The sequence below is a fragment of the Aotus nancymaae genome, unplaced genomic scaffold (assembly GCF_030222135.1).
Source record: "Aotus nancymaae isolate 86718 unplaced genomic scaffold, 86718_ANA_hifiasm-v0.15.2.pri h1tg000010l, whole genome shotgun sequence".
Taxonomy (NCBI): domain Eukaryota; kingdom Metazoa; phylum Chordata; class Mammalia; order Primates; family Aotidae; genus Aotus; species Aotus nancymaae.
In genome coordinates this window covers 24,966,248-24,990,946 of record NW_026988421.1, presented here as the reverse complement: position 1 = coordinate 24,990,946, position 24,699 = coordinate 24,966,248, and the positions used below count along the sequence as shown (strand labels likewise).

At 37.9% G+C, this 24,699-nt stretch overlaps 1 long non-coding RNA gene and 1 pseudogene across 1 annotated transcript in view; one reads left to right on the top strand and one right to left on the bottom strand.

Moving 5' to 3' along the window:
* Positions 1-2,855: 2,855 nt before the first annotated feature.
* LOC105715792 (uncharacterized) overlaps positions 2,856-24,699 on the bottom strand; it is a 130,498-nt gene continuing 108,654 nt past the window's right edge. The window contains exon 4 of the long non-coding RNA XR_001107132.2: positions 2,856-2,933. This is a non-coding gene — a long non-coding RNA (uncharacterized LOC105715792). The remainder of the gene's footprint in view (positions 2,934-24,699) is intronic.
* Positions 14,448-15,294, top strand: LOC105715785 (14-3-3 protein zeta/delta-like; annotated as a pseudogene).

The window sequence follows — 24,699 nt, the reverse complement described above, 5'->3', positions numbered from 1 at the left end:
TATAACTCTTAGTAGCCCCAATTTCTAATGAAAACCTAGGAAATAAATATTTTTTGAACTATTTTATATCAATATTTGTAGATAAAAACTGTTTCATAATTTTTGTAGAAAGGTGTTTTCTCAACCTTCAAACTATAATTAGCTCTTCTATGCCATATAAAAATAAGATGCCAAATTATACAAACTTAAACTTATGTTTAATTAATATTTCAGTGTTTTAACTTACTTAGAAATGACTCACCCATTCTATGATTATCTATTACTTAATTTAACATGACTATAAGATACTATATTACTGAAAAGAATTTTGTTCCTATGACACAGATACCCTCCCTAATGTCTTCCCCTGTTGTCCTGGGTCCCAAGTACTAATGTGGTACCCAAGGAAGTCTACAAAAGATATGGTACATTTGGGTCTTTAATTGACATAAGAAGTGTGGAGTTCAGGACACAAAACGGAGCTGTGAAGATAATGCATGGAGGATCTAATTGTTGTCAGCCTGGCTAGAAAGCAAAGGTGAGACAGGGAGGATGAAATCATATTGTGCTTTCCTCTGCCATGCAGCTGGTGGTCCAAGTGCTTAGGCCATAAACCCAAGACTCACCATGGTCATTTATTCAGACCTCAGAATCCAGAGGTCCCAAAACCAAAAGCAACTTCACAGACAAATCAAGGAAGTATCAAAAATATTACTGAGCAGCAGTTTTATCACCTTAAAACATGTATGAGAGACAGCGTAATACTCTCTGACTCACAGACCTGTGCAAAAATGTCTGAATCATATGTAACTGACAATTCTAAAGACATTCCTGTTTTATTTTGAGAACAAGTTTAAAACTGGCTTTACTCAACGAATATTATCATATACACATAATTGTATAGAGATATAAACATACAGACATACACACAGAAGCAAATCTTACTGATTTCATAGACAATTCTCATTTACATTCAAATAGAGTTTATTTTCCCCATTCAAAGTATTACCCTTCCAATTTACTGTTTTCATTGCCCTAAGCAATTTTTAGCTGGGCAGCTCTAAATTTGCATTTATAAAGGAATGACTTTTTGGTGAAACAAGATAGAAAATTTATATCTCAAAAGCACAGAGCAGAGATTTTAAGCCAAATACTGTACAATGATTTGCTCAAACCAAGAAAAAAGGTTGTAGGTAAAAGTGCAATTAAGACAAGATGCACAGGAAGAGCACCTTAAGCAAAGCTTAAGTCTTATGACATAAATTTAAACTAACTGTAAAAGTTTCTAGCGACTCAGTTCTTCCTCTATTGTGGTGTACAAAGGCAGACACTCTTAAAATAGTAATTTAGAAAATTTAATCTTTCACAAAAGGATTTTAAAGTAGCCAGCTAAATGCCATAAAGATGTATTTGCAAGACTGATGTCATTAAATGGGTGATCTTTTTTTAACTAAGGTACTGCTTCTTAGCTAAAATACTAAGCTCAGGGTAGATCCCATTAAGGAATAGGATGAAAAAGCATTCTCTATGCCAGGATTCATCATGTATAGTTTTGAAAAAGAAGCAAGTCTACATTATCTGAGGGCCTACCTTTTACACACATTGTATCCGGCATAGCTTTCTTTTAGCCTTTAGGGAGGGCAGTAACTAAGCCAAAAGGTTAGCACATTTAATTACTCTTGTCACTTGGCTGCTTAAGCTTTTTATTTGCCTTTTATAACAAAAAAAATTTTGGCTGGGTGTGGTGGCTCATGCTATAATCTCAGCCATTTGGGAGGCCAATTCAGGAGGATTACTTGAGGCCAGGAGTTCAAGACCATCCTGGGTAACATAGCAAGGCCCAATCTCTAGGGAAAAAAATAAATAAATAAAGTCTTTTTCAAAAAATTAATAAAAATATTGAAATATTTATAGATGCTTCTGCACATTGATAGGCATTCCTTGGTTAGCCTAATTTGGGAGCCCTCATTTTTAAATACACTTTTCAAGTTCAATGTTGTTCATTTGGAACAGTCCACTGAAATTTTAGATTATTTTTAGGAATATTTTGCTGTTTCTGTAAGAGTTTGTTGTTTCAGGGCCTAATACTTGTACATGTAAAGATAGGCTTAGCTGGAAGGTGGAGTACTCACTTCTTTAGAAATTAAGGTTCCCATTGTTTTTTCTTTTTTTTTGAGACAGAGTCTCACACTGTTTCCCATGCTGGAGTGCAATGCTGCTATCTCGGCTCACTGCAACCTACTCCTCCCAGGTGCAAGTGATTCTCCTGCTTCCTGAGTAGCTAGGATTACAGGGACCCACCACCATGCCCAGCTAATTTTTTGTATTTTTAGTAGAGATGGGGTTTCACTATGTGGGCTAGGCTGGTCTTGAACTCCTGACCTTGTCATCCGCCCACCTCGACCTCCCAAAGTGCTGAGACTATATGCGTGAGCCACTGCGCCTGGCCAAGGTTCTCATTTTTATGCAGAATTTTAGCTTTGACTCTGAGCTCCCCTTGATCAATGTAGCCAATGATTTTTCCCTACCTAAGCATGCAAAAAGAAACAAAGAGGATAGAACACAAAAATCCCTATAAATTTCCTAAAACCAAAATTTACATCCTCTGCGTGATTATTCATTTACTGCCAGTTTCCCTCTGAGTCAGTCAGACATCTAAAGCCTCTAGCTGGATCAAATCCAATTAATTATTGGATTTAATCTGATCCTGGACCCAGTCTAGTTTCTGTCGTGACTTCCGAGCACAGTTCACATAAAAAATTTGCTGAAACAAACTCAGATAGCACAAAACACAAATCTGTGAAGCTTCAGAATCTAAGAGGGAATTTACCCATGATCCCCAGTTGCTGTGAGAGCAAGGGATGCAACAGACCCTGGGGGGTTACCTCTCTGGGTCATTCAGTGCTCCTAGGGGTTGCTGGAAGCTCTACTTCATGTTCCAATTCTGATATCATCTGCTAAAAAAAAAAAAAAAACTTTAGATAAATTCAATAACAAAGTTTAACTGAACAATTTAACAGAGTTTAATTCATGAATCTAACAGTCCCCTGAGCCAGAATAGACTCAGAGAGACCCCAGCACTGCCACGTGGTTGGAGAGGATTGATGGACAGAAAAAGAAAGTCATGTACAAAAAGCAAAAGTGAGGTACAGAAATAGCTGATTGCTTACAGCTTGGCATTTGCCTTATTTGAACTTGGTTTGAGCAATTTGCTGCCTTTGATTGGTGGAAGCCTGGCAATTGGTACAGGAGTATGTTACCGTGTGTTTGCCTGTCCAGTTAGGTCACAGTTCACCATGTGCAGAGAAAACTTTAGGCCAAACTTAAAATATGTAAGGAGGAAACTTTAGGTTAATTTTAATTTAAAAACTGATTGCCAAACCTGAGGTTACCCAAATTTTCTTCTACGTTTTACTAAAAGTTTTCTAATTTTGTGTTTTACATTTTGGTCTATGATACAACTTACGCTGTTTTCTGTAAGACATATGAGTAATGCTTGCAGGTTGTTTTGTTTTGTTTTACCATGTAGATATTCAGTTGTCGCAACACTATTTGCTGAAAAGACTATTTTTTCTTCATTGAATTGTCTTTGTTCCTTGTCAGAGATCAGTTGACTATGTTTGTGTGGGTCAATGTCTGGGCGCTCTATTCTGACCCATTGATCTATGTAACTAGTCTTACCAGTACCACACTGTCTTTGTTTCTGGAAGGGGGTCCCGATGCAGACCCCAGGAGAGAGTTCTTGATCTCAAGCAAAAAGAATTCAGGGCAAGTCCATAAAGTGAAAGCAAGTTAATTAGGAATGTAAAGGAATAAAGAATGACTACTCCATAGACACAGCAGCCCCAAGGGCTGCTGGTTGCCCATTTTTATGGTTATTTTTTATTATATGCTAAACAAGTGGTGGATTATTCACACCTCTCCTTTTTAAGCTACATAGGGTAACTTCCTGATGTTGCCATGGCATTTGTAAACTGTCATGGCGCAGGTGGGAGTGTGACAGTGAGGACAACCAGAGGTCACTCTCATCACCATCTTGGTTTTGGTGTATTTTGGCCAGCTTCTTTACTGCAACTTATTTTATCAGCAAGGTCTTTATGACCTGTATCTTGTGTCGCCCTCCTATGTCATCCTGTGACTTAGAGTGCCTTAACCATCTGGGAATGCAGTCCAGTAGGTTTTAGCCTCATTTTACCCAGCCCCTATTCAAGATGGAGTTGCTCTGGTTCAAATGCCTCTGACATCTTGGTTACTATTGCCTTAAAATAAACATTGACATCTGGTAGTATGAGTCTAATTATGTTTTTCTTTAGTATTATGTTGACTATTATAGATCTTTTACCTTTCCAGATAAACATAGCAATCAGTTTATTGATACCTACAAAACAGCTAGCTGAGATTTTGATTGGGATTGTGTGAAATCTATAGATCAGGTTGGGAAGAACTAACATTTTAACACTATTGCATCTTCTAATGTATAAAAACAGTATGTCTCTTCACTTATTTAGGTCTTCTGTTTATTTCATTAGAGTTTTATTGTTATTCACATATAGATCCGAAACTTAAAAAAAAACTTAAATATTTTATTCTATTTTCAGTTTGATTGTAGAGTAAACCAAAAATTGTCTACCCCAAAATATATTTCTATGACATATTTTGAGATGGCTATTCAGAGAGCCTGCAGACAGGAATAGCCCTGCAAAGCTGCCTTTCATGGAGGAGATTTGCATGTAGAGAAAAATCTGCATCAGTCAAATAAACAGCCAGGCTTTCTCTGAGACCCTCCCTCATTGTCTGCATCTAAGAAAGATTAACTCAACCATAATCTATTCTTTCTGAGAGCGGCTATCTGTGCAGCAGCTATGTAACAAGACCACCTTCATAAGCTATGTCTTTCCTTTTCTCTCCCTCTGTTAACACGTCTTGCCATGCTCCAAACTCCTATTCTTTTTGTAACCTCAAGATGGTACAAAAGCATCAACTATCTGACTCTTCCTTTGAGTTTTTATGTTCTGTATGACTCCGGTGCACATATGTGCACATAAATACATTTTGTAGGACTTTTTTCCCCATTTATTTGCCTTTGGCCAGTTAATTTTCAGTGTATCTTCAGAAGGCAAAGGGATAGTTTCCCCTTAACCCTTACAACTGTAATTGTATTGCTTTTTCCAAAATGTAAGAATCCAATTATACATTGCTGATAAAAAGAAGACAATTGACTTGAATGTTAACCTTACATTCTGCAACTTTGCAGTACTAGCCTAATAGTTGTGGGAGTTTTGGGTTGTTGATTCTTTGGGAGGTTCTACATAAACAATCGTGTCATCTGCGAACAAAGATGATTTTATTTCTTCCTTCACAAACTATATACATTTTATTTCCTTCTTTTCTCTTATTCCACAGGCTGGAGGTCCATTATGATAATGAATAGAAGTACTAAGAGAGAATATACATGCCATGTTCCTGATCTTAGGAGAAAAGGATTTAGATTTTTACCACTGAATATAATGAAAACTGTAAAACTGGAAGATGGTTCTTTCTTTTCCCCTCCCTCCCTCCCTTCCTCCTTCCCCACCTTCCTTCCTTCTTTTCTTCCTTCCTTCCTTCCTTCCTTCCTTCCTTCCTTCCTTTCTTTCTTTCAATTTTTATTTCAGGTTCAGGGGTACATGTACAGTTTTGTTATATAGGTAAATTGTATGTCATAGGGGTTTGATGTGCAGATTATTTTATCATCCATTTAATCAGCATAGTAACCCATAGATAGTTTTTCTATTCTCAGCTTCCTCCTACCCTCAAACCTCAGGTAGGCCGTATTGTCTCTTGTTCCCATTTTGTTTCCATGTATACTCAATATTTAGTTACCACTTATAAGTGAGAACAAGTGGTATTTGGTTTTCTGTTCCTAATAGTTTGTTTAGGATAATGGCCTCCAGCTTCATTCATGTCGCTGCAAAGGACATAATCTCATTCATTTTGTGACTGCATAGTATTCCACTGTGTATATGTACCACATTTTCTTTATTCACTCTACTTCTGATGGGAATTTAGATTGATTCCATGTCTTTGCTATTGTGAAGGGTGCTGCAAAGAACATATGATTCCATGAGTCTTTATGGTACAACAATTTATGTTCCTTTGGGTGTATATCCAATTCAATTGTAGGTTCTTTGAGAAATCACCAAACAATGGCTGAAATAATTTACATTCCTATATTACTTATTACAGCAGTGTATAAGTTGCCTTTTCTCCACAACTTGGCCATTGTTTGACTTTTTAAAAATAGCCACTCTGACTAGTGTGATGGTATCTCACTGTGGTGTTGATTTGCATTGCTCTAATGATTAGTGAAGATGAGCATTTTTTCATATGCTTATTGGCCATATGTATATCTTCTTTTGAAAAGCATCTGTTCATGTCCTTTGTCCACTTTGTAATGGGGTTGTTTGGATTTTGCTTGTTAATTTGTTTAAGTGCCTTATAAATTCTGGATATTAGACCTTTGTTGGATATATAGTTCTCCCATTCTGTAGGATATCTGTTTACTCTGTTGATAGTGGTTTTTTGTTGTTGTTGTTGTTGTTTTGTTTTGTTTTCTGTACAGAAACTCTTTAGTTTAATTTGGCCATTTGTCAGTTTTTAATTTTGTTGCAAATTCTTTTGGTGTCTTTTTTATGAAATCTTTGCCAAGGCCTATGTCCAGAATGGTATTCGCTAGGTTATCTTCTAGGGTTTTTATAGTTTTAGGTTTTACATTTAAGTCTACAATCTGTCTTGAGTTGATTTTTGTATATCATCTAAGAAAGGGGTCCAATTTTAGTTTTCTGCAAATGGCTAGTCTGTTACCACAGCAGCATTTACTCAAATTATTTCCCTATTGCTTATTTTTGTCAGGTTTGTCAAAAATCAAATGGTTGCAGGTGTGCAGCATTATTTATAGACTCTCCTGTCTGTTCCATTTGTCTATATGTCTGTTTTTGTACCAGTACCATGCTGTTTGGGTTACTGTAGCCTTGTAATATAGTTTCAAGTCAGGTAACATGATGCCTCCAGCTTTGTCATTTTTTTGTCTTGGCTATTTAGACACTTTTTTTGGTTCCATATGATTTAAAAATTTTTTTTTCTAATTCTGTAAAGAATCAGAAATATGACAGAGAGTTTCCACCAATTGTCCCCCAATAAGGACACCAATTTAACAACTATCCACACACAAAAAAGCACCTGCATAAGGGCCAAGAATCAGGAGAGCACTCGTAGTACCTGGTTTAAACTTCATATTGCTGAAAGAGGCACTGAAGAATTAGAGACAACAGTTTTGAATCACCAACATCACCTCTCCTGCATCCCCCAGCAGTGGTAGCACGGTGCAGACAGCATTTCTGTGCACTAGTAAGAGAAAGAGCAAAAAGCAAAACAAAACCAACGTCAGCTAACTCCCAAGGAGGGAGCCTTTAAACAAGCCCTACTCAGAGCAGAATTGCCCTTCCCAGTGGTCAGAACTTGAGTTCCCACAAGCCTTGGCACCATATGCTACAATGCTCTGGGGTCACATAAACTTGAAACACAGTCTAGGCAATAAGAATTGTAACGCTTAGGTGACTCCTAGTGCTGACCCGGGCCCACAGACAATGAACTTGGGAGGTCATGACCTACTGAGACACCAGCTGAAATAGCCAGAGGAGTGCTGGAATCACCCCTTCTCTAACCCCAGGCTGCACAGCTTGTAGCTCCAAAGAAACTCCTTCCTGCTTGAAGAGAGGAAATGAAAGAGTAGGGAAGACTTTTTTTTGCATTTTGGATACCAGCTCAGCCATAGCAGGATAGGTCACTGGTCAGAGTCATGAAGCCCCCCTTTCCAGGCCCTAGCATCCAAAAAACATTTCTAGACTCACACTGGGCCACAAAGAAGCCCATTTTCCTGATGGGAAGGACTCAGTCCTGGCAGAATTCAACACCTGCTAACTAAAGAGGCCTTGGGCCTTAAATAAATGGCTGTGATGTCCAGGTATATTAAGGAACTTATGTAAGACGTTGAGACTTGCTAGTTTCTGGTGAGACTCAGCACATTCCCATCTGTGGTGGCTACAGTGAAAGATTCCTTTTGCCTGAGAAAAGTAGAGGAAAAAATAAAGGGGTCTTTGTCTTGCACTTTAGGTACCAGCTTAGCCACCAGGGGCAGAGCACCATATGAGCTCTTGGGATTCCTGATTCTAGAACTTGGCTCTTGGATAGAATTTCTAGATGCTCCCTGGACCAGAGGGGAGCCCATTGCCTTGAAGGGTGAGGGGCAGGTGGCATTCACCACAAACTGACTTAAGAGGCCTTGAGCTTTAAGAAAACATTGATGGTAGTCTGGTGGTACTCACCATTGATTTGAGGTGGTGGCAGCCATAGGGTGAGGCTCCCCTGCCTTTGGAAAAGGTGGGAAAGAGTGGGAAAGCCTGCATCTTATGGTTTGAGTGCCACCTCAGCCTTAGTGCAATAGAACACCAGGTGGATATATAAGGTTTTTTACTCTAATCCCTGGCTCCCGAATGACACCTCTGGATTGACCAGGGGCCTAGGGGAACTTTCCACCCTGAAAGAAAGGACACAGGCTGGCTGACTTAGCTATCTGCTGATGATCAGGCCCCAGGGCTTTGAGCAAACATAGGTAGTTAGAGCCAGTGAGTGGTTAGAGCAGGCCTTTGCTGAGACTCAGCGCTGTGCTGGCTTTAGATCAGACCCAGCACAGTTCTAGGGCTGGTAGCCACAGGAGTGCTTGTGTCACTCCACCCCCGGTTCACGTGGCTCGGAACAGAGAGAGAGAGAGAGAGACTTCATTTGTTTTGGAGAATGTAAGGGAAGTGAACAAGAGTCTTTGCCTAGTAATCCAGAGAATTCTTCCCAATTTTTGCTAAGAACTTCAAGGCGGTACCTGTACAAGCCTGCAAGAACCACAGTGTTACTGGGATTGGGATTCTCCCTAAAGCAGATACAGCTTAGATGACAACACCCAAGTTCTTCAAATATCTGGAAAGCCTTCCCAACAAGAAAGGGTACAGACAAGCCCTGACTGCAAAGACTACAATAAATACCTAACCCTTCAATGCCCAGACATAGACAAACATCCACAAATATCAAGATGATCCAGGAAAACATGACCTCACCAAATGAACTAAATAAGGCACCAGGAATCAATCCTGGAGAAACAGAGATATGTGACCTTTTAGACAGAATTCAAAATAGCTATTTTGAAGAAACTCAAAAACATTCGAGATAACACAGAGAAAGAATTCAGAACTCTGTCAGATAAATTTAATAAAGACATTGAAATAATTAAAAAGAAATGAGCAGAAATTCTGGAGTTGAAAATTGCAGTTGGCATACTGAACAATGCCTCAGAGTCTTTTAATAGTGGAAGAAAGAATTAGTGTGCTTGCAGACAGGCTACTTGGCAACCAGCTGTCCCTGGGGCTGCTCTGTCTATGGAGTAGCCATTCTTTTATTCCTTTACTTTCTTAACAAACTTGTTTTCACTTTGCACTGTGGACTTGCCCTGAATTCTTTCTTGCATAAGATCCAAGAACCCTCTCTTGGGGTCTGGATCCAGACTCCTTTCCTGTAACATTAGCATATCAGTTATTCTCATTTTACAAAAGGTTTCAGTGTTTTCCATAGAGTTTGCAATGTGCTAAATAATATTAAACTAATCTTAGTCTACTCTCAAATAACTCTCTATATTTCATACGTTGTTCACATACTGTATAACAGAATATTCCTGGTAGCTCCCTCCCATACCTTGTGAAATTATTGTCATTCATTTTACTTATCCATGTGCCAAAATCAACCATCACATTGTTACCTTTATTACTTCAAACAGACTTATCTTTTAAGTTACTTATGAATTCAACAAAAATATGTTTTCATTTATTTCTTCTCTAACTCTCTTTGATTCTTTATGTAAATCAAAGTTTCCAGACTATATAATTTTCATTTCATTTCATTATCATTTTTTACCTTTCTTGTAGGGCAGAACTGCTGGTGATGAATTCCTTCGTTTTTTGTTTTTCTGAGAAAGTATTTAATTCTCTTTAATTTGTTGGGCCATCAAACAGGATGTAGAATCCTAGGTTGGTGTTTTTTCTTTGAACTCTTCCAATATTTTAGCCTACTCTCTCCTTGCTTGCATGGTTTGTGACAAGAAGTCTACTGTAATTCTCATCTTTTTTCCTTTCTATGTAAAGTATTTTACTTTCTCTGGCTTCTTTCACGATTTTTCTCTTGATCTTCAGTTTGAATATGATATAACTGGTTGTAGTGTTTTTGGCACTTTTCCTGGCTGGTGTTCTCTAAGCTTTCTGGATCTGTGATTTGGTATATGTCATTAGTTTTTGAGAAATTCTGATCAGCTATCACTTGAAATATTTCTCCTGCTCTGCTCTCTCTTCTTCACTGATATTCTAATTCCACATGTCACATTAAACAAAGTATCCTATATTTCTGAGATAATGTTTTTTTATTATTATTTTTGTCTTTCTTATTTTATTTTGGGAAATTTCTATTGGCCTGTCTTCATGCTCACTGTTTTCTTGGTGTTCAACCTAGTGATAAGTATATCATAAACATTCTTCATTTTCATTGTAGTGCTTTTGTTTCCAGCATTTTCTATAGATACTCTCTTAGAGTTTCAATGTCTTTGTATAGTTTGCCCATATTTTCTTGCTTTTACCTATTTCTTCCATTAGATCTTTTAACACAATTATTTTACATATTGTGTTCTATGTCATAGCTGAGCATGGTTCTGATAATTATTTTGTTTTGTTTTGTTTGTCTTCTGGTGTGACTTGTAATTTTCTGGTTAAAGCTGGACATGATATGCCATGTAATAAAAAGTTAAATATTTTTCTAGGCCTTCAGCGTGTGATCTTATGTTCATCTGGGTAAGAGCTGTGTTGTGTTTTATGTTTACTGTAGCTGTGAGTGCCAAAGTCTTCACATTTCTCTTATATCCTTATTTTTGCCTCCTGTGTTATCTTGGGATTTCCTAAAGACTCATTTTCAGACAGAATTTGCATCTTGTGACTCTTTCAGCTACTAATGTTGTAGTGGAGCCCTGTTGTTATGATGGTACCATGTGAGAAAGAAGGGATATTCTGTAATCATATAATTAAATCTCAGTTTTATCAGTGCATCTGTGTCCCAAGGCTGTGACACCTATGCTTGGATCTCTAAGCCTATTTCTTCCCTCTTAGGTGACACAGAAAGGTCAGAGGGGGCCAGGGTTGGAGAGATGCCCTACCCCCAGATAAGATAAGTCTAGTGAAATCATTTCCCCTAAAGAGTAATGCCTTTGCTCTGGAAAATACTCGGTGTATTTTTCACAATGGTTACTCTTCCCTTCCCTTGATAAAACCAGGGGAGAATCTTTCTCAGCTTTTCACAGTAAGAATCTGATATAGTTCCTGAAGATAAAACCCACAAAAATGTAGGGTCCTCCTAGCAGCACAGCATCACTCCACCCAGGATTTCTCACTTTCAACTAGTCTACATTCAGCTCCAGCAGTTAATTCACATTAGACGTTATGGCTACAGTGGCTTTTTCTTCAGGGAAGCAGATCTTGGCTGTGACTCACTGAATTTGCCTGTTTTTCCATATTTGGGGCAATCTCAGTTCTCTAATGCGTCCAAGAAAAATTGTTGAGTTTTAGTTTACTTTTTCTTGTGGTATGAACAGGAGTGATGACTTCCATAGTTTACTTGTTGAAGCTGAAACTAGAAGTCTTAGGTTTTCATTTTTATAATTACATTTCTATTTTTGTGATTTCTGGGTACTTTTTAAATGGATGGAATGTAATATCCTCCAGAATATTTAAGATTCAAAACAAATTATAGGAAGATCTTAAAATAAGTAGAATGTGTCTTGTCTCGTTGGGTATTAGTTCTTTCATTTGTGGAGTAAGTTGCCATTCTTTCAAGTTGGTTATATTTTCCATTTAGTAACCTTGGTCTACTTAATGTGGATGCCATTTCTGACTACAGAAGACCTTTTCTGAAATCTTTGAGAGTTTGGCTGCATATGCTACTGAAGAGGTTGTGCTCAATGCTTTGCATAATCTGTTCTCTTGGAGGAGCCAACCGCTTGATACATTGCCCTGAGTCTCCTTCCAAATGATAAAATCCTTCATCAGCAAATACCTGTATAAGTGGAGGTTCCACCAGCCTGATGCTCTAAAAGAGTCTTCAGTTAAGCATCCTGAGTATTTTTCAGAGGACTTTTATTTTCCCTAATTTGTCATATCTGAGACTAAACAACCTCTGAAATTATGCCTCTCTTTTAATTATCTTTCTTCAATGTGTTTTGGTCAGTGGTTTCCTTCTTTCATTCAATTCATCGATGTTCTATCTTTTAGAAAGCCTTCAACATTTTTGATCTGCTGATTATTCACTCTTATTTTTCTGCTTTTATAAATTGCAAATCACTTTTATTGCAATTTGGGATTCATTAAGGTCATTCTTCTGGAACCATTTCTCACATTATAAACCCATGTTTGTTAGAATGATTTTCTGATTATACTTCTAACTTCAACAGATTAAAAATAGTCATCCTATCACTATCCCTATCAAGAATGACAGCCTTATACTTACATATCTGCTTTATGTTAACACATATATGAATAAATGAAGTATATATAATAGCCATGCTTCATCCTGTTTTGGAGTTACAGTTATTTCGGACTTATATCTACATAACTAAAGGCAGTATCCTTTCCTTGGTTGGGCATTAAATGAATTGGGGGAAAAAAGAAAAGAGATAGAAAGAGGTTTCTATTCTTCACCACCACTGCACAGAAAGGAAGCTTCCCATTTGTCCTCTGGCTTCTCCATCCTTCTGTCCCATCATACTGTTTTTATGACACTAGACTCATTGGTTATGCCCTACACAAATACAGCATAACAGTTCCTTCTGTTCCTTTGCTGCTTTCCCTTATATGGTACTTCGTTCTTCTTCCTCTGTGAATAGGGCACTTATTTTCAATCTAAATAGGCCGGCTGCTCATCTAACCCCACTTAATCACTGAGCCAATATAGAGAAAGCAAAGATATGCACTGCATCATATGTGATATTTTGTCTAATATGTTTCCATCTTAGGTTCTATTTAGTGATCTGATGGAGTGACCCTTACTACCACACTCTACGGTCTGTAAACTTTACACAAGCCCAGTGATTTTTTTCCTTCTTCTAGGTATCTATTAATGGATGGTATAAGGAAATATATTGGTATTCTTCCTTTTAAGAATAGCCTTTCTGAAATGAACTATGAGTATTTTTTAATTTAGTTTTTATTTCATAATCATAAACTTAACTCTACAATTCCACTAGGCATGGAAAGGAATAAGGAAATGGAAAGGGAGTTCAGTGAGAGTACAAAGGTTATAGGATACAGTGAGCAAATGGGGTGAAGAGGTGTTCTCCTGAATTACAGAAGGAATGGACTGGTGGTTAAGATAAAACACAAGTCCAATTTATTAGAGATGGCCACAGTCAGCAGTTACGATCTACTTGCTAGTCTCACCATTCCTAGACTCAAAGTGCTCCATGGCTTCCATGATATTCATCTCTTCCTTCACTTTGCCAGAGACTACAAGCTTGCTATCTAACCACTCAGTTATGGCAGTGCAGGTGAAACACTGGAAACTGTTTGTGTTGGGTCCAGCATTTGTCATGAACGAGATGCCAGGACCTGTATGCTTCAGGATTAACTTCTCATTATCAGGTTTCTCCCCATAGATGGACTTGCCACCACTGTCATTATGACATGTGAAGTCATCACCCTCACACATAAACCCCAGAATAATTCTGGGAAAGCAGAAACCATTATAACCAAATCCTTTCTCTCCAGTACTCAGAGCATGAATATTTTCTGCTGTCTTTGGAACTTTGTCTGCAAACAGCTTGAAGAAAACTTGGCCAAAGAGCTCACCAGCAATAGTGATGTTGACAAGCACAGTGGTTTTTTGGCTGTGACTGGTGGCAGGGGTTGTGAGGTTGGCCGTGGCTGGTGGCAGGGGGCTCCAGGCAGTGTCAGCATCTGCAAAGCTGACCGTTTTCTTTTTTCTTTTTGAATAATCTTAATTATTTGACTACTTTTCTTTCTGCTTGCTGGTCTTAATAAATTCAAGCAATCTCTGTTCAAGCCATTCAATATCTTGACAGAGTCCAAGTCATATTTGAATGAATTTTACCCAAGAACAGAAATTTAGCATATGATTAAAACACTTGCTTTAAAAAATTAAATTTCTGAAAGCATTTAAAATAAAATGGAGTGATCAGAAGCTTGGAATCATTACTATTATTATTCCAGATATTATTATTTTTTATTTAGATGAAACTTATATTAACCTTAAAAAATAGGAGACTTGGGGACAGAGTCTCAGTCTCGCTGCTGCTGCCACCACCACCCAGAGACTGCTGAGCCCCTGCCCGTCCACGGCCACCACCCACCCTGGACACAGAACATCCAGTCATGGATAAAAATGAGCTGGTTCAGGGAGCCAAACTGACCCAGCAGGCTGAGAGATAGGATGACATGGCAGCCTGCATGAAGTCTATAACTGAGCAAGGAGCTGAATTATCCAATGAGGAGAGGTATCTTCTCTCAGTTGCTTATAAAAATGTTCTAGTAGCCCATTGGTCATCTTGAAGGGTTGTCTCAAGTATTGAACAAAAAATGGAAGGTGCTGAGAAATAAAACAGCAGATGGCTAGAGAATATATAGAGAAAATTGAGACGGAGCTAAGAGATATCTGCAATGATGTACTGTCTCTTTTGGAAAAGTTCTTGATCCTCAATGCTTCACAAGCAAAGAGCAAAGTCTTCTATTTGAAAATGAAAAGAGGTTACTACAGTTACTTGGCTGAGGTTGCCGCTGGTGATGACAAGAAAGGGATTGTGGGTCAGTCACAACAAGCATACCAAGAAGCTTTTGAAATCAGCAAAAAGGAAATGCAACCAACACATGATGGGGTCTGGTTCTTAACTTCTCTGTGTTCTATTTTGAGGTTCTGAACTCCCCAGAGAAAGCCTGCTCTCTTGCAAAGACAACTTTTGATGAAGCCATTGCTGAACTTGACACATTAAGTGAAGAGTCATACAAAGACAGCATGCTAATAATGCAATTACCGAGAGACAACTTGACATTGTGGACATCGGATACCCAAGGAGATGAAACTGAAGCAGGAGAAGGAGGGGAAATTAACTTGCCTTCCAACTTTTGTCTGCCTTTTTCTGAAATTTACACAGTAGACCATTTATCACCCATGCTGTCCCACAGATAGTTTTTTGTTTACAATTTATGACAGATTTGTGTGACTCCTATTTGTATTTCTATATTTCCCATGTGGTTTTTATGTTTAATATTAGGAGAGTAGAGCCAGTTAACATTTAGGGAGTTATCTGCTTTTATCTTGAGGTGGCCAATATGGGGATGTAGAATTTTTATACATGTTAGAAATGTTTGGCACAGTACTTTTGGTACATTGTGGCTTCACTAGGGCCAGTGTTAAAACTGCTTCCATGTCTAAGTAAAGAAAACTGCCTACATATTTGTTTGTCCTGGTGGGGAATAAAAGGGATCATGGGTTTCAGTCACAGGTGTAGTAATTGTGGGCACCTTAAGGTTTGGAGCACTTTGAAGACTGTGGTAGAAACAGATATCCCATGGATACCACATGTTAAACCATGTATGTCTGTGGAATACTCAATCTCAATGTGTGCACCTCCGACTACAGCTGCAGCACTCCTCCTTTAGACAATGTTGTGACCCGTTTTACTCTGGATAAGGGCAGAAACGGTTCACATTTCATTATTAGTAAAGTCACCTGCTGTTAACTTTCATTATTTTTGCTACACTCATTTTATTTGTATTTAAAGGTTTAGGAAACCTAAGAACAAATGAAAGAGTAAAGATGCAGTAAAAGTGAATTGCTTGATGTTCGTTACTTCATGTATATCAAGCGCAGCAGTAAAACAAAAACCCATGTATGTAACTTTTTTTTTAAGGTTTTTTACTCTTGTGATTTTTTTTTTTACTTGCCTAACATGCATGTATTGTAAAATTAGTTAACAGGGAAATAACTTGAGATGATGCACAGCTTTGTTTAATGTCTTACGAAATTCTCATGAACAATCCAAACATAATTGTTAAGAACATGTGTATTCAAGAACACAAAATCAAACACCGCATGTTCTCACTCATAGGCGGGTGTTGAACAATGAGAACACATGGACACAGGGAGGGGAGCACTATACACTGGGGTCTGTTGGGGGGAAATAGGGGAGGGACGGGGGGGTGGGGAGTTGGGGAGAGATAGCATGGGGAGAAATGCCAGATATAGGTGAAGGGGAGGAAAGCAGCAAATCACACTGCCACGTATGCACCTATGCAACAATCTTGCATGTTCTTCACATGTACCCCAAAACCTAAAATGCAATAAAAAAATTAAAAAATTAAAAAATTAAAAAAGAACGTGTATTAAATTCATGTAAGTGAAATACAAGTTTTATGAATGGACTTTTTGACTACTTTCTCTACAGCTTTTCATGAATGTTAGTCTTTTGGCTCTGAAACTTCTCTACAGGAAATTGTGCATTTTTAGAAATTTATTCCTTATTCCCTCTTGGCAGCTAATGTGCTTTGACTAAATTTAAACACAAGGTTTTAACAACAAAAATACTACTAATATAACTACTGTTTCCAACCATGTCCCATGATCCCCTCTCTTCCTCCCCACCCTGAAACAAATGAGTTCCTATGTTTTCCAGTGGGGCAAGGGGGAAGTAATGTGTTCCATTTAAAATTTTGGTATATGGCATTTTCTAACAGGAAGCCACAATGTTCTTGGCCCACATGACATTGGGTAGCACTAACTATAAGTTTTGTGCTTCCAAATCACTTTTTGGTTTTTAAGAATTTCTTGATAGTCTTATAGCCTGCCTTCAGTTTTGAACCTTTATTCTTTCTATTTGTTAGGTGCACAAGATTAGCTTCCTTTTATAGCCTTCTGTCTTGTCACCAACCATTCCTACTTGGTGGCCATGTACTTAGAAAAAGGCTGCATGATCTTTCTGGCTCCACTCAATGTCTAAGATACCCTGCTTCCTTTGTTTGCATCCCACAAACTATTTCCTTCATCCTGTTTACTGCAGCAAATCTTTTCCTTAATTGATGAGATTGTGTTTATTTCCTTTTAAAACCCTACCTATCCTGAATGGTCTGCCATTGTCTGCCTTTAAAATCCTTCCTCTTTCTCTTCCTCTGTTCTCTAAATAATGATGGGACTAAGTTATACCCAAAGCTCACTTTACAAAATATTTCCTCAGTACTTTGTAGAAAACACCAAACAAAAATGCCATTTTAAAAGGTGTATTTTTTTCTTGTAGAATGTAAGCTCCTCAAGAGCACAATGTTTTCTGTATGTTTTATTGTGCCTAGTACACTGTAAATGCTCAATAAATGTTGATGATGGGAAGCAGTGAGTCTTGATGATAAGGGTGAGAAACTGAAATCCCAAACACTGTTTTGTTGCTTGTTTTATTATGATTTCAGATTAAATTGGGAAATATTGGCCCTTTTGGATAATTGTCTCAAATATTACATTCAAATAAAAGTGCGATGGAGGAAAAAAAACAAAAACATAAAAGACTTGGAATTAAAAGATTAAAATGTACTTCTGGTTCTGCTGAATCACTTTAGCCTATTTTTTAAATCTTTAAATGGTTGCATTAACTGTATGTTTCCTAAAGTCTACATTAGCTCTAAAATTATTTTATCTCTTACATGAATTTATTATGCTCCACATATTTAAGGGATTACAGGTTTAAGATAATATAAACTTCTGTTGTGAAATGCTGGCCATTTATTAAAATGAGTATAATGAAATCTGTTGTTACAGTGGGGACAGGGAGCAAGAAGGGGGTGGATATCATACTCAGTGAGAGCAGTGACTTTGAATTAAACAGCAAGTTTTCTATTTTGTTACTTGATCAATTCAAAAAAATCTTTTAAAGGCATATGAAAAGGTCACTGTAAATCTCACATTTCTGCTATTCTATTATGAAGAACTCACTGAAAATATTTTGAAATAGCCACTTCACCTGTGAAAAGTTTACAGAGTAAATTGACAGTGTGTCTTCACTGGCAGAGGCAATCCATGAACCTGCAACAAGCCAGTTTATCGCTTTTTGTATATTTTATTTTAGATAGATGTAACTTGAAGTGTTTTTACTTTTAGTATGAATAATAACACTGAGGGTGATAGGAATCTGTTTGGCTCTGAGCTACCACCATTGGAATTACCAGGACTTTAACATTCTCTCCTGCAATGGGAGATTGCTGGGCCCCTACACAATCTTGGGAGCTGTTAAAATAGTCCAATTAGAGCAGCTTATCGGTTTCCACTGTGACACCTCCTGGCCTTATTCCTTTGTGTATCTCAAGCCCCTAACACAAGTGTTATGTTATGTCTTCAAATCCTAGTTATGCTGGGCTCTGGGGCCTTGCCGGCTATAGCTCCTTATGCTATTTGATAGGAGAAGAAAGGGACATTTTTCCATTATTGCTATAATTATTAATGACTTTCCTATTAGATTGACTGTTTTGTTTTTTTCTATCTTTGGTGAACTGGGATCAACAGCTCCGTTTCGTGTGGATCAGAAAACAATTGATTGTTACAACTAACTGTATCTATCCTACTAACAATCAGCTTTAGATCTTGCTTCAAGTACCTTGCCAATCACTTTTCTGGATAAGTCTTTTTGTCTCCTTATTTGTTTAGAGTCATGATTTCTATGTACTGGGTACTTCTTCCCCAGCCTTAACATTTTCCATAGGGGTCCTTTAGACTGGCTTCCAAACAACCCGAATAGTGCTTGCTAGTGCCAGATTTTTGGAAATAGATATGCATATTAGCCATCATCCCACTCTACCTTGACCTCAGGAATCATGTTCCTAGTAAGTCAGAACCTTCCAAGTGGATCATGAGCTTGCTATCAATCCCACGAGGACCAAGAAAATGGATTCACTCTAATGAGTTTTAAAAATTCTATATTGACAAATTATAGTTGTATATATTTATGGGGTACAAAGTGATGTGATGATTTTTAATGTAATGTGGAATTCTTAAATCAAGCTAATTAACCTATTCATCACCTCAAATATTTGCATTTTTTGTGATAAAAGCATTTGAGGTTTACTCTCTCAGCTGTATTGAAACATGCGGTACTCAGCGATTAGTTATATTCACCGCAATAGATCTCCGAAAACGAACGAACAACAATAACAACAAAAAACAGAAACAAACTCATCCTCCTATCTAAGGCTTTGTACCCTTTGTTATCATCTTGCCATTCCTCTACTGTCCAGTCTCAGTAAACACCTCTCCCTATTTGCTTCTATGAGTTCAATTGTTTTAGACTCTACACGTCAGTGAGAACCTGCAGTATTTGTCTTTCTGTGTTTAGCTTATTTCACTTAGCATAAAGTCCTCCGATTCCATCTATGTTGGCATAAATGACTCTAGTGAACTTTCAGCTTCCTGTAAACCTTCAGAATTTTTCAAGTTTTTGGAAAACCATATAAAATATTTCTTTCCAATTCCTTACTTTTCCCTCTTATCAATTCCTAGAGTTAAATACAACCTTCTCTTTGTTTATTCTCCACACCCAAGCCCCAATTCAGAAGTCTAATTTTTATATTGTGATGATGATGATAAAAGTATTGAGTAGATAAACGGATAAATAGATATGTGTGTATTTGATGTAGGATAGATATATTTGATATGTATCTTGCTACAGCGAGAATCTCCTAGGGATATACAGATAAATGGAATCTTAAGATTTGCCCTATTTGCATATTGTGACAGGGACAACTCTTAAGTCTACAGCCCCCTCTACTGGGGGGATTTTCCCAGATTTATTATATGTACCTTAAGCAGATGGTCTTTGTAAACCTTTGAGTATTCTTGATCATGCCCTAATTAACTTAAAATCCCACCACTGTTCTGATTTCTAGGATGCTACATGGATCCAAGCTTCTAAAGTGCATGAACTCTGTTTTTCAATAAACTCCATTTTCACCCACCCTGAAGATTTGGCAGTGGGTTCGAAGTCCACGTTCACCTTAAAGATACATTTATTTACCTTTCTTTCCCTCTTGAATATCTGATGACACTAGTTCATGAGATTCCTTAGGGATAGCATCTCTTAAATTGATTATTGGACATAATGTATTAGGTGTCTGTCATGTATATCATAATAAGATCTGTAAATACAGAGAAAGATGTGAGGTACCTTGTTTGGTATGTTTCCCTACTTGACTTTTGCATATGCTTAAATTAAAAACAACAAACAACAGTGTAACACACAGGTTAGATAACTTTTATAATTTGTCTTCTGAAACTACTTCATACCCCCAAATAATACCTTTTTCTTAAAAGGAGGACATGAAGTTCCCCAAGCATATTCCCAGACCCTTAAGTCAACACAGGCTGACCCAGACTAAGTACTGAGAAAGCTGTTCTTCTCTGAGGCTTTGACTTGTTATGGGAAAGTGGTTTCTGCCAACTCTCCTAGGAGGGAGAAGTAAAATTCTGTCTATGACCCTCATAGGTATGAATTTCCGAAGAATGAGAGCACTGCTCTTCCGGGAGGCCTTTGGGTTGCAGTGGAAGGAGGCCTCGGTGAGTTATGAGTGAGTTGGGGAATACTACCTTTAAAGAAGCATTATTTACTTCTCTCTTGGGGGTAGAAGGGTAGAAATGACAAAAGGAAAATTTTTTAAATGATAAATTTTATGTTCCTTGGATCATACTAAACTAAAAATTTCAAAATTGTAGACTATGTGTACGTATCCAAACGCACACTTGTGCAATGACTTTAAAATTAAGTAGACAAAAAGGTACATGCAGACATGGAAATTAGAACAGTCACATGATGTGAATTATGTCTTTTAAATACTCATTAGCAAAAATGGTCTCAATCATCATTGTCAATCATCATCATCATAGTTGACATTTATTGGTCATTCATTATGTTCAACTCTTCTCTGTTTCTTTGCAGGCAGTAGCCAAGTTGGAAATAAGTTTGGGGTATTAGAGGTCTAACAAAGACAAAACCCACACTTTGGTGTTGGGGAATAAATTTTGTTTGTGTCATTAAGTTGATGACAGTACACAAGAAAACAGAAGCTCCCAATAAAAACATGGAGCTTGTCTGGGTGCAGCGGTTCACGCCTGTAATCCCAGCACTTCAGGAGGCTGAGGCAGGAGGATTGCCTCAGGTCAGGAGTTTGAGACCAGCCTGGCCAACATGGTGAAACCCCGTCTCTACTAAAAATACAAAAATTAGCCAGGCAGGCACCTGTAATCCCAGCAACTCAGGAGACTAAGGTAGGAGAATCGCTTGAACCCAAGAGGCAGAGGTTGCAGTGAGCCCAGATTGTACCACTGCACTCCAGCCTGGGTGACAAGAGGGAGACTTTGTCTCAAAAAAAAAAACATATAGCTTGAGGTAGCTTTCAGCTCAACTATATGAGCTATGTAGATAATAATATTTGAAGTCTCTGGAAACAGGTTGGAAAAGACATTGTATAAAACAAAAGACAGAGTTTTAAGATAAACTTTTCCTTTCTTCCTCACCTCCCTTTTTTCTCCATTCTCTCCTTTCTTCCCTTTTTTCTTTCCTCACTTCCTTTCTTTCTTTTTTTTTTTTTCTTTTTATTTCCAAACCACAGCTATTTAAAGTCTGTAGACCTGCTCTATGACCTTTGGTTGGTCCTTGCTTGGTTCTAGGATGGGCAACTCTTTAAACTCTACAGCATCAATCTGTTTGCTCTTGAATTGTTACGAACCTACGAACCAGAAGCCATATCTGAAAGCAAAAAGCCTTTTTGTTAATAACCCTTAAGAAATGCAGTATATACAAAGAGACCAAGAATAAACTATTATGAAGCTGGCTGTGTATGCAGCATTAAACAGATGGCATAAACATCTCTTTAGGAGTGAGGAATTAGTGTTAAATTATATACTGAATCAGGGCAGAGGTGTTTCAATCATTATTCTTCTCCAATTCTTTTTCAAATTAGATTTTCTTAAGTTATGGCCATTTCCTTGGGAATATCTAGGAAAGACATACATTACACAGTGCCAGGACCAAAGTACCAAAGCAGGTCTCACTTCACCCCTAGGCCTGAGGCTCTTTATATAGGGTACTAGCTCTCTGTGGCACACCGGTTCTTTTGACTATCAAAGTCAACTTTCAGGAAGAGTTCCAAAGGCAACTGTCATGAATGTGACAATGACAGAGAGCTGAAAGTTAATCTTTCAAACATCACTTTTATATGCTGTTTAATGAACAATATTTTAAGCAAAGGAATTGAAACTTTTATTCTGGAATTTCAAGTCTTTTTGGAGAGTTTGTAGGGAATGTATATAGATGGGGCATGAATTCCTTTTGATCCCCCCTTTCTTACCCTTCCTCCTTTCCTACTGAATTCATATTATATAGACACCTATCAACAACACAGACAAACAATTTGAATCCTGGTTCAGTCATTTGCTACAAATGTGCTCTTGGGCAAATTATTGGATCTGTCTCTGAGATTTGCTCATTTGTAAAATATGTAAGGACTAAATTAAGTAATGTATAAGGTGTTATATCTGTCCCCTGATATTAATTATTCATCACACATGATAATCATTTGCTTTCTAGAGATGAATTTAGTGGTTCTTCTCTTTACTCTGCAGTCAAAATTAAACTGTGCCAAACCATCTATTCATTCTCTCACCTTCATGCACCAAAAGTTTGCAACTACTCTTGCATTAACTTTTGCAAGAAATGCAAAGTGATTAACATTTGGAATGTTAGGCATGACTTTAAGTAATAATGGCAGAAAAAGAAGGTCCTTATAATTCAAAGATTATTATTATTATATTTAAACTAAAACTTTAACATATCATTTGGAGGACTATTGCTAAGGTGGTTTGATAGGAGCAAAAAACTAGTTGAGAAGTCATATGGAGGCATAAGGGAATTAGATGGAGGGATAGGGAATAAATAAGAAAATGACAAATATAGCAAAAGAGAGTTGAGGATCTTATGAGATGGTGAGGAATGAGGACAGAGCCAATCTACATGTGACATGCCAAAATCACATTTGGGCTTCTAGGTGGCAGGGAGCAGGTGGGGATGCTATGCATGGTGTTGAAGATCAGGACTTTCCCAACTGAAGAGACTATGAGGAAAATGAAAGGATGGACATCCTTTTTTTTTTTCTTTTCTTTTTTTTTTTTTTGAGACAGAGTCTCACTCCGTAGCCAGGCACCAGGCTGGAGTGCAGTGGCACGATCTCAGCTTACTGCAACCTCTGCCTCCCGGATTCAAGCAATTATTCTGCCTCAGCCTCCCTGGTAGATGGGACTACAGGCGCACGTCACCACGCCCAGCTAATTTTTGTATTTTTAGTAGAGACAGGGTTTCACCATGTTGGCCAGGATGGTCTCGATCTCTTGACCTCGTGATCTGCCTGCCTCGGCCTCCCAAAGTGCTGGGATTACAGGCGTGAGCCACCGCGCCCGGTGCTGGACATCCTTTTTATACTTGTTCAGACTGTTCTAGAAACTGGTCTTCCAGGCACTTCTGTCTCAATACATGCAAAAGCAAAACAAAGTGGCAGAGATTGTTACATATTTCCGTCTGGAACCGCGTTCCTGTCACAGAGCACCCAATTGGTTTGATCCAGTATTATTATTCTTCTATTTTTTCCCCTAAGAATCCAAGCCAGATCACAATGATGAAGGCTCCCCTTTGAGAAAGCCAGGAACCAGGCCCTTCTGCACACTTGCTCTTTCGGTTGACCTTTGTTAGAGATGATTTGGCATTTTCTCTATTTCCAACCCCCAAGTTAAGTCTAGGGCTTTGGAAATAGACTCATCAGTCTAGTTTCAATATCACGTCATCTTTTTCTCACATGAAACATACAGATGGGTTTTTGTGATAAGGCACTCATTTCTAGCTTCTTTACTCTTCTCCTTCTTGCATGTAGTTGAGGGCACATTAAAAAATTATCAGCAATTTGTATTGTAGATAATTCAGTCACTCAAATTTGTATTTTCTAATCTTTGGCATACAAAAGAAAAGATAACATGAAACAAGTTCTTTTATCACGGCAGAGTTTGCTTGGCATGCAATATATAGTTCTTCTAATTGCTCATTCAGTAGGGAGTTGCTGGAGTAGGTTGGGGTTGGGAATAGACTGCAGTGTTACTGTGTACTTTGCTCTAAGTGAAAATCAGAAAGAGGGATAATTAATTTTCTTAGGGTTGTGTTATCAATTACTGTGTTCTCTTTTCCTTTTCAGATAATAGCCATGGTGTTTGTGCCAAATTATTTCTAGAGACCATGTGGTATGTGTAATGAACAGTATCTAGGAATGAAGAGGATTGACATAGTACACAAGGCTCTTTTTGGAGACTAGAGCTGCAATCTTTATTATAAGAGACTGCTCTTCTCAGATACAGGAAGTTTCCTCAAGAAGACTGAACCCATCTAATGGGCACTGGGTGGAGGAAAAATGGTTTATTTTAAAGAAGTATCCTAGGTAAATATACAAACAGATGCATAAGTCTCAGAGGTATAGATCTGACTGCTGATTAGGATCAGATCGTTGGTTGGAGTCTTACCTTCAG